Source organism: Pinus tabuliformis, chromosome X (assembly GCF_031772625.1).
Source record: "Pinus tabuliformis cultivar Carrire ecotype Pingquan chromosome X, CPIR1, whole genome shotgun sequence".
In the NCBI taxonomy this organism is placed as follows: domain Eukaryota; kingdom Viridiplantae; phylum Streptophyta; class Pinopsida; order Pinales; family Pinaceae; genus Pinus; species Pinus tabuliformis.
This window is the reverse complement of record NC_142308.1, coordinates 584612270-584625805: the sequence shown is the minus strand read 5'-3', so window position 1 is coordinate 584625805 and position 13536 is coordinate 584612270.

The window sequence follows — 13536 nt, the reverse complement described above, 5'->3', positions numbered from 1 at the left end:
ACTTAAGCTATTTAATGATACTAGATATTCATGGATATAATATAACTTCCAAGGAAGCAAGAGTGACACCTCTAATTCCCAACTAGCTTTCTCAACCAACTTTGAATCTTTTGTCCTCTATAAACTACTTCCATCTTCCACATCCTATCCTTTTCTTTTCCAAACTAAGTTAAAGTGTAAATTACATTGACCTAACCCCACATAAAGCCTTTAAGATAAAGTGTCAACTATATTAACCAAGCTGAGCCAACAAGTAATTGATAATCACCATCAAATGTCTAAGGGAGCATGACTTAATATTGACCTCCAAAAACTTTAGCTTTGAAAGGATAAATAGTGGGGAATACCTACATCCCTGCTACTAAAACTAGGGTAAAAAATATACACAATGGATGATACCCCACCCTTTTATATAAAACCAAGGTTAACATCCTATATCAATCCATATTATGGAACTATTGTTTTTAGAGTCATGTCATCAAGCAACCACTCTAGGAAAGCTATGCATCTTATCAAAACCACACTTATCACATATCATAGAAACAATTGAAATCATAAATTAAATAATAAATAAACCTTATGGTATACACTATGTTCCTAACGTCTATGGCATCCAAGTTGCCTCATGAATATAATAATTTTTCTATTACATATCTCATCAACCCATAGGTTAGCTCAACAATAATTCATATTGTTATGGGAAAATTTAGTGTCTTTTCGAACGACTAACCCCTAGACCTAGTAGCAAGTCTAGAACAACAGTTAAAGTAATTCTATTGATTTTCCTATAGCTAACAGATAAAAGAAAGACGAGCAAAAGTACCAACCTGGATCTCTTGCTCGATCCCTCTTCCCTTTGATCGCTTTTGCCACTCCCTTCCGTACTTAATTTGCTTGAAAGGTACCTGCACACAAGCCGAGACAGAAAACCATCAAAGCATACATATCAATCTGTTAACCAAACACATTATAGAATCGAAAATACAATGTACATTTCATAACACATGAACGGAAAAGCAAAGAACTCTTTATTGATAGAAAGGAAGATTACAACCCATGTAGATGCATGTCCGATTTAGCGTCATCCTCCCAGCTTCAAACCCTTCTCTCCTCATGGAAAAAACAATTTGACATGATAATATTACTCTCTTACTAATCTCATCCAAGCAGCATTTCCTTAGCTCAAGAAGTTCCAACCTTCACCAGCCAATGAGAGCTTGGTCCTTTTATAGCTGAAAAGAGGAGGTTTGGCCATTAATGGCCCTCATGAATGCTTTGCCATATTTGGGAAGTGGTTCCATGGAGGAAGGGATAATGGATTGAGGTTCATTCATCTCCTTCCTCATCCAAAAGCGAGCCCAATCCCTCTAGAAACATCTAGAAGCATCCATTGGATGAGGAATCCAATGGATTCATTTGAAAAATTCGTTGGATCTCGCCCATCCCAGGTGATACAAAGGCCAGGTGCTCTACATAGCACCCTGACAGTGTAATGCCTGCCATTCATTGCCAGCCAAATAGAAGGCTACCTGCGATGGTCTCTTTAGGGTATTTTTTGGATGAATGGTGTCATGAAACTCTTGGGAATCAAGCATGACGTAGGTTAACTTCAATAGGGAATGACAACAACTGAATTAGGGGTTGATGGACCCTAATATCACTGATCCGAAAGTTGGGGTTGATGTGCCCAAATTTTCCTATAACAGATGCCCTCTAAAGCATGAAGTCGAAAATAACCATGTCGAGTGAGGTGCTTTACCACTTTGGAGAGAAGGTTTTGAACCAAAAGGTGACCTGCATCAGTTACAATACAAATATCATGATACTTTGATTTTTTCTCATAATTAGATGAGGGAAGGCATACCCATGCTCAGCTTTATAAACTTTCATTACATGTACAAATATAGTCGTCTATAGATGTAGACCCATGAATGGATGACCATGAATGTAAGGCCATTGTACATTTGATATAGTACTCCTGAATATATCGCAGCCCGGATGGATGAAACTAGATCCGGGGTCTTCAATCTCGTCCAATCTTTCACTCAAGTACAAGTCTAACCATGTGAATGAATGATTCAAAGTCGAACATGGAGAGACATCATCTGATTACCAGCCAATGATGTAAGCCGTTAATAGATGCGAGAGGAATCACTGATAATGATAATGACCCTCAAGGTACTGCAGTATATTTCGCAAGGTATGAATAAATGATTTGATGTCAAACACCAAACAAAGTCTTTCAATCGAAGGCCATTGATGTCAACCTATCGCCGGAAGCGAGAACCCTGCCATTGATGTATGCAAGCCTCAAGGTACTGAAGGGGTGTTTCTAAGTCAACTTCTTGGATGATGTACTGATGTCGACAAGAAGCGACTTGTCGTAGGTGGCCTTGATGTATCCCACATCAACGACACGAAACGAGGTAAATGATTTTGGAGATGAAACATTGACTGACGACAAAAGGTTCAGGAATGGTGGGCATGAAAATGAAGGTTTACTGTATTGCAAAGGATGAGGTTTTGAACTGAATGACTTCTCTTGAACATATCAGCGACACTGAAGTGAATTGGTAGCATTGACCCAAAACAAAGTGATGGATGGTATGATAAATCAACGGTGTGATAACCATCACACTGAATGACCCAACCCACATAGTCATGGTGATAAGGTGAAATTGTCATGTTCAAGAGCGACCTGCTACCATAAAGTGTTCCCAGCTTTTTCCCATTTTTCCCCGTCATTTTTGACCAGTACCTCTTTATTTTTAATCAAGCTCGAGGAGGATAACATATGCTTGTTGTATAATTTCACCCTTCTGGTGAATCCATCGCTATTTGATGTTTTAACGAGTCTAGCGAAGGTGAAACTCGGTCTTGTCTAGATCGACAAGTTTGTCGCTATTTAATATTTTTAACGATTTTAACGACAAAGATAACTCGTTCCTTTTCATATTTAGAGAGTCTGAAAAGGGACTAAAAGAGAACTCCAAAAGTTCTTTTTCGTACATTTGTCTCTCAAGCCTGAAAAAGCATAAAACAATACAAGAGAGAACCTATTGATCATGCTTGATCAACGAGTACCTTTTTCGTAGTTAATCTATCTCAACCCGAAGAAGGGGTAAAACTATATTGAGTAGATATCGATTCTAATCCATTTAACGAGCTAGAAACGACAAGCGCTCGACAATCTTTTCATGTTTAGAGAGTCTGAAAAGAGCTTAAAGAGGACTCCATTTTGAGGAACGAGTGGTGTCTAGGGTAGCAAATGGTTTCGGTGGTGTTGGAACTTCTCAAAACATGTTGATTTATGTGAAGAGGTTGGCTAATAAGACCAATCATTGCAACTGTTCCTCAAAAAGGGTAAAATAACCAAGTGAAAGCGTATGATCGGCCAAAGGGATGGTAGCGATGGAATGAAAATAACCAAGGTTCATCTGATGAAAAAGGCTGATAGAATGGCAATCACAAGGGTTAAAAATGAAAATGGGTTCATTTTTATATAAGCTTGAACCATAGGGAACTATGCTTAGATTCAGTTTCATGTTTACACAAGCTTGAAATGAAAAACTATGCTTCGCTTCAGTTTCATTTTTAAACAAGCTTAAAACGAAAAACTATGCTTGAATTGGTTTACATGCCCCCAGCATGATGAAAAGGAGAGTCTCCGGTAACCAGATGGAAGTCGCTATGGTGAACCAGGATGGTTATCCAACACCTATTTGGCTTTGTCCAGATAGACAAAGGTGAATGGGGTGATTCCCTTCACATAACCTACAGGGAAACTTAACTTTACCACTAGGTGCATGCCCCCCAAGCTTCATTACATTCACCTAAGTAGAATACTCAAGGCTATCAAGTGGATGGAATGAAGGTTCTTTTACGAGATCAAGTGAAAGACTCAACTGGGATTTTTTGAGATCTAATCAAAGACTCGACTTGGAACTTTGCTCCAGGGGACCTTGTTTCATTTTTTAATGAGCTTGACACAAGACAAGGAACTCTACTCAGATTCCTTGTTTCATGTTTTAACGAGGTTGACACAAGACTAGGAACTATCCTCATGGGAGATGTTTCATCTTTTTTAACGAGGTTGACACAGTAAAAGAACTATCCTCATGCCCTTGGTTTCATTTTTTAACGAGGTTGACACACAAGGAACACTCCTCGAACCCCTTGTTTCATTTTTTTAACGAGGTTGACACAAGACCAAGAACTGTCTCATACCCTTGGTTTCATTTTTTAACGAGGTTGACACAAGACAATGAACTATCCTTGAAATTCCTCAGATCACAACTCATAAGTGGTCATGAAGGAGAGATCTAGTTCCAATGCCCCCAGTACATAATGTACAACATCACTGAATTGATCGTCAGCTGATGTAGGTATGGAATGGGTTGCCACATAATTAATCATGGCGGGGATGATACCATTGGTATAAAAAGACCATTTATGGAAGATGGTTGACTAGGAACCATATTTGGACCAGGAAATGAAAGCTGGTCAACGATGACAATCCTGCCTTCATGCGGGAAACAAATCACTCGAAAGAGTGTTGAAACAATAGCTCCCATGCCATAAACATAGTCACGTCCAAGAAGTAAATTATAATCTAAAGGTCCTAGGACTACCATCACGTTCAGATAAACGGTTTTTCCTCCCAAAGTAATAGGTAACTAAGAGAGGATCCCTAATGGTTGAATCATTCCTCTGTTAAAACCCAACAAATTCTGTGTAACTGGCACAAGCAGTGGCGAACCAAGCGCTTGCCAAGTAGTTGAGGAAAGGATACTCACTGATGTGCCTTCATCTATAATAGTTCCAAATACAATCATATTACAAACTTGTACTATGATATGGAAAGGCACATAAGAAGGAAGGCAGAATCCTGCCAGTCGATTCCAATCAAAAGAAGTGACTAGACTACTTTGAGGGGGCACCATAGAAACAGGAGGATTAACCCCTTGAGTTATGAGAACTGGAGGATTTTCCTCTTGTCTTGATGGAACAGGAGGATTGTCCCCAAGCTCCTTTAAATATAATGAAACAAAAAGAACTTGAGTGGTATCATGTTCACTCTCTTCGGGAAAGGTACGATTTGCTGAAGGTGAAACCGGGTAAACTGTTACCTCGACCTGTTGATTTTGATCAGGTATAGACTCATAAGATTCACTTTCAGAGAGAGTGGGTTTGACCGACGGTTGATTTGAGTCAGTCAATTTATCAACTAGTGGAGAATTAAGGGATAGTTTTCTGTAACCAGATGGAATTCGCTACGGTGAAGCAGGACAGTTATCCAACACTTCTTTGGCTTCATCCAGATAGGGACAAAGGTGAATGGGGTGATTCCCTTCACATAACCTACATGGAAACTTAACTTTTCCCTTCTTTCCATGATCTTTATTATCACTAGTTTATGGTATGTCACCAACATGATCTCCAGAGGTTGATGACATGGGATGATGTGAACGAGAACACCATTCTTCTAAGATATGAGGAATATCAGGACAATTTCGAAGAAGATGGTCTCCTGCACAAAGTTTGCATGGAAATCAAAGTTTGTGAGGCTTGACGGACGGTTTCTCATCAGATGTTGCATTCAAAGCAATGGTTGCTTGGTTTCCCTTCTGCTAAATTTGCTTCTTCTTCTTCTTCCCTTTCTTCTTCTTCTTAGCCACCTGGTTACTAGTACCAATACTTTTAATAGGCAAAGAGGAAGAAGGGGAGGAAGAAACGACCGAGGAAGAAGGCAAAGGGTCGACCTTAGGATCAACTGGAGGTTGATTTTTTCCAGTTGGAGGCCGTGTAATAGATTGCAGAGAAATCATGACATTTTGAACCAAAGAGGTTGAAAACAACCATACTAGCAAGCCAATGGTAAATCCCGGAAGGGAAAATGTAGCCATATAAGGAGCACCGATATTTCCGAAAGGAGGAAAAAGACTAGGATTCCCATCAAAAGGAATCCCTTGATTGGTGGACTCTGGTTTTGTCGCCATATGTTTCAACCTAAGATCAACTGATATGAAAATCACCCTACGAGTGATCTCAATTAAGAATTATTAATTGAAGGTATTACAGACTCATGTGCTGGTGTGTGTCCATGTTATTTAAGCAACGGATTGATCAAATTGCAAAAACATGGACACTGGAAATGGAAAACTGCAGAGAAATATAGTAAGCAAATATAAGAACACAAAAATTAATAAGGAGTTCACCCTATCCTCCAAGGCTACATCTCCGGACCAGCTCTCAGTGGTGGCCTTCTTTTATTGTGTCTTGAAGCAGAGAATTACAATGAAGGAGCTCAATGCGAGTCTCCTGAAACAGAATTTGCTTGGCAGGGTGGTTCTTGGATTGCCCAAGCCACTAGAGTGCACAAACCCTTTTCCTTACCAGCTTCTTTGACCTCTATGGTCTTTAATGGAAGGAGCCCAATGTGGTGCTCAATCCTGATAGATCCTCTTAGGGATGGCTTGAATCTCTCAAGCTCTCTAGTGCTCGACACTGTCATTGGTCAGCTCGGCCCTCTGTCTACTTTATGCTTTATTTTGCTTCACTGTCTTTTCTTTGGTTTTTCTGTCTTCTTCCTTTTCTTCTCCATCTTCCTCTCGGTGTTCGGTGTCTTTTGCTTCGTCTGTTCATGGCTTTAAAGCCATTTGAGCTCATGGCTTCTCGATTCCCCTTCCACTTCTTGGCCGATCACCTGTTACAGCTTCATTTGGAGTTCCCTGTCTCGGCATCATCATCAGGCTCATAGGGAGTGGCCACTTGGCCTCCTGCAACTGCGCCAACTTACTTCGTCGGTTTGGTTTTTCCGTTACATTGTGGAATGAGTCATCTGCCACCTTGGCGGTCAAATCAGACGTCAAATTCTTATAGATCGTGGCTTAATCCCCTGTCGATTCCATCTTTCCCATCGGGCGTGATCTCAGCTGTTATATCTGGGGCCTTCAGATCGGATGCCATTCGCACATTTCACACGGTTGAATTGCTTGACCGTTAGTGCACGATGAGCAGCGGTTTTCTCTCTCCTCCTCTTGCCACACGTTGGTTGTTGAGTGGAATCGCTCCGTTTTCACCAAAATTGCTTACCACCCAAGGGTGCGCCCAATAAATACCGCTGGTTTTTGGAGCGCAGGTCCCGCCTTTGCCTTTAGCCTTTTTTCCCACGGTTTTCCTAGTTCTCATGCGACCGAGCACTCGGGGCCTCTCCTTCTCGAGGAATTTTGCCCAGCGATGCGCGATTAGGGCTCAAAGGTTTAAAGCTGAGTAGTGCAAAGTGGATTGAGATCGGACAAGTGAGAAAACAATACCCTCACTTAGTCGATGCTTGAAAACTAACTTTTGGTGGTCCAAAAGCTTTTTCAGTGGGAAGGTTGTGATCTGAATTGGATACATGAAGAAAAATCAGAGAACCATGACTATATCAAATCGGGACAAAACTTTGACTTCAAAGAATTAAGAACAGCGATCAGAAACACCTCTACACAATGGAAATTAGCAGCCAACATGGAACGACGAGGACCTCGGTTAAAGTGCGCTGACCGAGGCCCATGGAGACTGCACAGGAGGCGAAACTAGCCCTGGGAGGCCTAGATCGGGAAAAGGAGGCAGTTTTTAATGCGCGATTAGTGCTAATTGCGCATTGCTGGGAAAAACCCCTCGAGAAGGAGAGGCCCCAAGTGCTTGGTTGCATGAGAGCCAGGAAAACCGTGGGAAAAAAGGCTAAAGGCAAAGGCGGGACCCGCGCTCCAAAAATCGGCAGTATTTATTAGGGGCACCCTTGGGCAGTAAGCAGTTTTGGCGAAAACGGAGTGATTCCACTCAGCGGCTGACACGTGGCAAGTGGAGAAGAGAGAAAACCGCCACTCATCGTGCGCTAACGGTCGAGCAAGTCAACCATGTGAAATGTGCGAATGGTGTCGGATCTGGAGGCCCCAGATATAACGACTGAGATCATGCTCGATGGGAAAGCTGGAAAATATAGGGGTTTAAGCCCAACGATACACAATTAGTGCTAAGCACTAATCGCACATCAAAAACTGCCTCCTTTTCCCAATCTGGGCCTCCTAGGGGCTAGTTTTTCCTCCTGCGCAGTCTCCATGGGCCTCGGTCAGCACCCTTTGACCGATGTCCTTGTCGTTCCACGTTGGCTGCTAACTGCCACTGTGTAGAGGTGTTTCTGATCGATGTTCTTAATTCTTTGAATTCGAAGTTTTGTCTCGATTTGATATAGTCATGGTTCTCTGATTTTTCTTCATGGATCCAATTCGGATCATCAAATAAAACACAAGCGTGGAGGATGTTATCCACGGTCAATTAACTTTTACGACACTAGAACTTAACTTTACTTTTTCATTTTTTAAGAGTCGAGAAAAAACAAAAGATGACTCTAGTCGCTTTCGTTGTTTAATGAGTTTGAAAGGACAAGTGCTCAGATGGACCTTTTCTTTTAAGGAGTCGAAAAGGAACAAAAGTGACTACTCTAGAGATACTAAGAAAGAGGGTTTACCAAACTAATCACAAAACTACAATATACACCTTGGTGGTAAATTAAAGAGAAATTACCAAGTATTTACCGTATGGCAGTCAGTCTTCCCGAATGCTGTATTAGGTGCATTGTGATCGGTAAGGCGGTAGAATCGGCTTCCTAGGGATAAAGGATTTAAACCTATTGGGGTCTCCCACTATATACACGATGGTACAGGGAGCACAAGTCCGTACTAGTACTTAATGGTTCAGAGAGGAGGAATCACCCAACCTCAATGAAACGATAGCCACTAGGTTTTAAGACGTCGGAACACGTCTCTAGCCTATACACCTCTAGATGTTTGCATTAAATTCCAATGTGTTATTAGGTTAATTGAGGTTAATTTTAGGTTGATCTTGCTTAAAATTTTCCTTTGGGTTTCACGACATGATGTTTTCCAAAATTCCTAAGAATGCAATTAAAATGAGAAGCACTCTTTCCATTTTGACAATGAAAATCCTAGCTACAAGGGAAAGAGCAAACAAGTACTTTTTGGATCAAACAAAAAAGAACACTAACTAATTCAATTCCTTAAACCATTCTTTTCAAGCATTCACAAACTTCAAAATGCAATTACATGTATTTCTTTTTCTTTTCAGTTCTCCTTAATGTGAATTATGCACTAAGAAAAACAAATGCACAATGATTCAAAATATCTTTTCACAAAAATGTTGATTTATGACAATTTCACTTAAAGATAAAGGAAGACTAAACGACACTTTTAACTTTAAGGAAACGAAGATTTTTTACACTTAAAACAAAAATATGAATCAAATGCACAAATAGACCAATCGATTATTTAATGAAGGAATATTTTACGACACTTCGTTTTTTGACAAAATAATCGACTGAAACTACTTTTTGACTATGGATTACAAATGATAAAACAAATACATAAAAAAACATTCAACAACCCAATCTAAAATGGGTCGAAACAAGGAAACAAAGACTACTTTCAGAGACAATAAATCATCTAAATCCAACAGACAATTCAAACAACTGAAAATTGACTTAAGGTTTCAGCTCCTAGATGGGAAAACTGATCCAAAAGGAATCATCACAGGCCAGAGTGAGGGACAATGTGATGTATATCACTGTCTCTATGCAGAGGGTGCAACGCATAGCACCCTTTTAGTTACAAAAGTGCTATGATTACAGAATAACAATTTTATGCTCAAAATTGACTCAATTTCAGTGAATTTGACTTAAATTCGATGAAAAACAGAGGGTAAAGTATGTCAAAGTGTTTCAAGAGATGTATTAGCCACTATAAGGGATAAAATTGATCCCCAACAGAGTCTACATTTTGTTATGGGCAAATTTAGTGTCTTTTCGAATGACTAACCCCTAGACCTAATAGCAAGTCTAGAACAACAGTTAAAGTAATTCTATTGCTTTTCCTATAGCTAACAGATAAAAGAAAGAAGAGAAAAAGTACCAACCTAGATCTCTCGCTCGATCCCTCTTCCCTTCGACCGCTTTCACCAATCCCTTCCATACTTAATTTGCTTGAAAGGTACCTGCACACAAGCTAAGACAGAAAACCATCAAAGCATACATATCGATCTGTTAACCAAACACATCATAGAATCGAAAATACAATGTACATTTCATAACACATGAATGGAAAAAGCAAAGAACTCTTTATTGATAGAAAGGAAGATTAAAACCCATGTAGATGCATGTCCGATTTAGCGTCATCCTCCCAGCTTCAAACCATTCTCTCCTCATGGAAACAACAATTTGACATGATAACATTACGCTCTCTACTAATCTCATCCAAGCAACATTTCCTTAGCTCAAGAAGTTCCAACCTTCACAAGCCAATGAGAGCTTGGTCCTTTTATAGCTGAAAAGAGGAGGTTTGGCCATTAATAGCCCTCATGAATGCTTTTCCATATTTGGGAAGTGGTTCCATGGAGGAAGGGATAATGGATTGAGGTTCATTCATCTCCTTCCTCATCCAAAAGCGAGCCCAATCCCTCTAGAAACATCTAGAAGCATCCATTGGATGAGGAATCCAATGGATTCATTTGAAAAATTCGTTGGATCTCTCCCATTGCAAGTGATACAAAGGCCAGGTGTTATGCATATCACCCTGATAGTGTAATGCCTGCCATTCATTGCCAGCCAGATAGAAGGCTACCTGCGATGGTCTCTTTAGGGACATTTTTTGTATGAATGGTGTCATGAAACTCTTGGGAAGCAAGCATGATGTAGGTTAAATTCATTAGGGAATGAAAAAAACTGAATTAGGGGTTGACGGACCCTATTATCACTGATCCGGAAGTTGGGGTTGATTTGCCCAAATTTTCCTATAACACATATCCATCTAGATACATCACTAATTTCATATTAGAATCCATATTTTTGTTGAGATTGAATTAATAAATATATGTTTGCTTACACCATGCCTCACATCTATTATATATTCACAAGTATGCCAAAATTCCACATTTTAATTTGCATGTTTAAAAAAATCGCATAACTATCTTCAGCGTGAATTGATAATAATAAAAACAAGATTATGCAAAACATAATTAGGTCCAAATTCCCACATCTCAAATGTCTATAACAATCTAATTGACCCCAAATACATACTAAGCAATGAATAAATAAGATGAGACAAATCAAAGTTATTATCAACTAAGGTGAAAATATGGGGTGGTACAATGTTATTGTGTCATGTCAACAGTGCTCATAGCTACTCAAGACACATTAACAACATGCAAAGGCACATGACATGCATAGATTGCCACTTGGACAATACCACACTAGTGTCACAATGGTAATGGCAATGGTAATGACAATGTTAATGAGATTTTTTATATGGTTATACTACTTGATCCACATTGTTTGATTGGATATTTAGTGACAAACAATGATCCGTCAATTACCTTGGATGTTCCATTGGATAATTCATCACCACATATCTACTAAAATATGCTATAAAATATGAAATCTACACTATGAGGGTTTATTTATCCTTAGATTTTAGGATATCTTAATTATTGTTTTTTACATATGCATGCAAATTATAATTATGCAAAAAATAGAGAACAAAAAAATAAAATATCAAACCACAAATTAACACAAGATATAACTTAGGAAACCCCTTTAGGAGAAAACCCAACTAGAAGGTGATGTTATTCTACTCTCTTTCTTTGAATGGAAGATGAATGCAAGTACAAAGAAATGAGGCTAGTGGCTCATGGGATGCTATAGTATAATTTTATTTTATTTTCTCTCTCCCTATCCACTCTTGTCTACTATCTTCATATATGGAACAAAACACACTCAAATAGAATGGAACCCCTTTTCCTCCTAGTGCCCTAATTATAACACAACCCGATAACCTACTAATGGTTAGGTTTGACTCCCTCAACTATTAACTAGAGTTACAATATTGAATCTTATATAATATTATTCATCATGATCATGTGGCTATCCGATTTTCCATGAATAATGGGGGCTAACATGGCATCCTCTCAAAGTATGGTGGTCAAAACAAGAAGGTCAACTTCCAATTGGCATAAATTTTGCATTAAGACTCTAATTGAGGTGATTTTTCCATTGTTAGAAAGGTATCAATGTGTAGAATATAAATAAAAGGTTCTGTGCTTAAGTAGAAAAAAATTTTCCCCCAAAGAATTCCATTTGATGCCTCAAACTTCTCCTAGAAGGTTTTGAGAACATAATTTTCCAAACTAGGTCTCACAGATAAAAATGGTCCTATGAGGTGACTCCACTTTTTCCACTCTAAAAGCATCAAGATGGATGAAAAATGATATAATGATTCAATATGAATCATTCCACCCCATTTTGGGAGCCTTTTGGTTCTTAGAAGCTTCTACTAAATGAGGTGAGGAATTTTTCCTCCACCTTATCTTGGGCGTAGCACTTAACTTTTCTTAGAAGTTGTCCTTTTCGCCCAATATGCCAAATTTCATGCTACCCCTTTCTTGTAGTTTTGGCTCTCTTCTGAGAAACTGTATCCTCCATCAACTTTTCCTTAGCATATGGTGTAAAATCCTCTACAAAATGTATGACCTATTCCTCTTCTTGATCTAGCATGGAAGGCTCATAGATATTTAAATTCTGTACATTCACCATTGAGTAAATGCACATGTATGGGGGTAGACTGAGTTTTTAGGTGTTATCAACCACATTTTCAAGTATATCAAAGGGACCATATTGCAGAATATCCTTCATTTTCTTACCAGGACCATGTAGTCTCTCCTTGTTCAACTGTAACCATACTTTGTCTCCCACCTTGAACAACTTCTCTGTTTTGTGTTGATCATGTCCGGACTTAAAATTTTCCTAAGACTTCTACATTGTCTCCTATCTATATATATATATATATATATATATATATATATATATATATCTTCCTAATCTTCTCAATAATTTTATTTTCCCTTAAGGCATTCCCTGTAAGATCCGTCATCGCTTCTCCTTGCTTCCCATATGCAATATGCAAAATTAAAAGTGGAAAATATCCAAAACAAGTTTACAATAGGGATTTATGAGAAGTGTGGATCGATCTATTATAAGAGTGTTTTGTATATACAATATTTACATCTTAGGTATTTGGATGTATATGTACCATCTTTCATCCCAAATTGTACCCATACTTGTCCAAAGAACAAGTTCATTGCTTCTTTTTGTAGAAATTCCCACTGTAGATCACCTGATAATGCAATGTACTAAAGCAAAACACTTGATATACTTCTACAAACAATTTCGCGGAAGCTTAATCGAACATCGCAACATCAATAAGAACACATATAACTGATATGGAGAAATAAACCACACCTAACAAAGAAGAATTTACCCGGGGAAAGCCTCGACCTAAAACCCCACTCTCTGTATTATCATACATGGGATTTATACAAAGCCTTAGCTCTCACACAGCTAGCCAGCTCTCAGTACAATCGTCACAGATGAAGGTGGAAATACATCAAGATTACACAAAGCCTTAGCTCTCACATCTAGCCAGC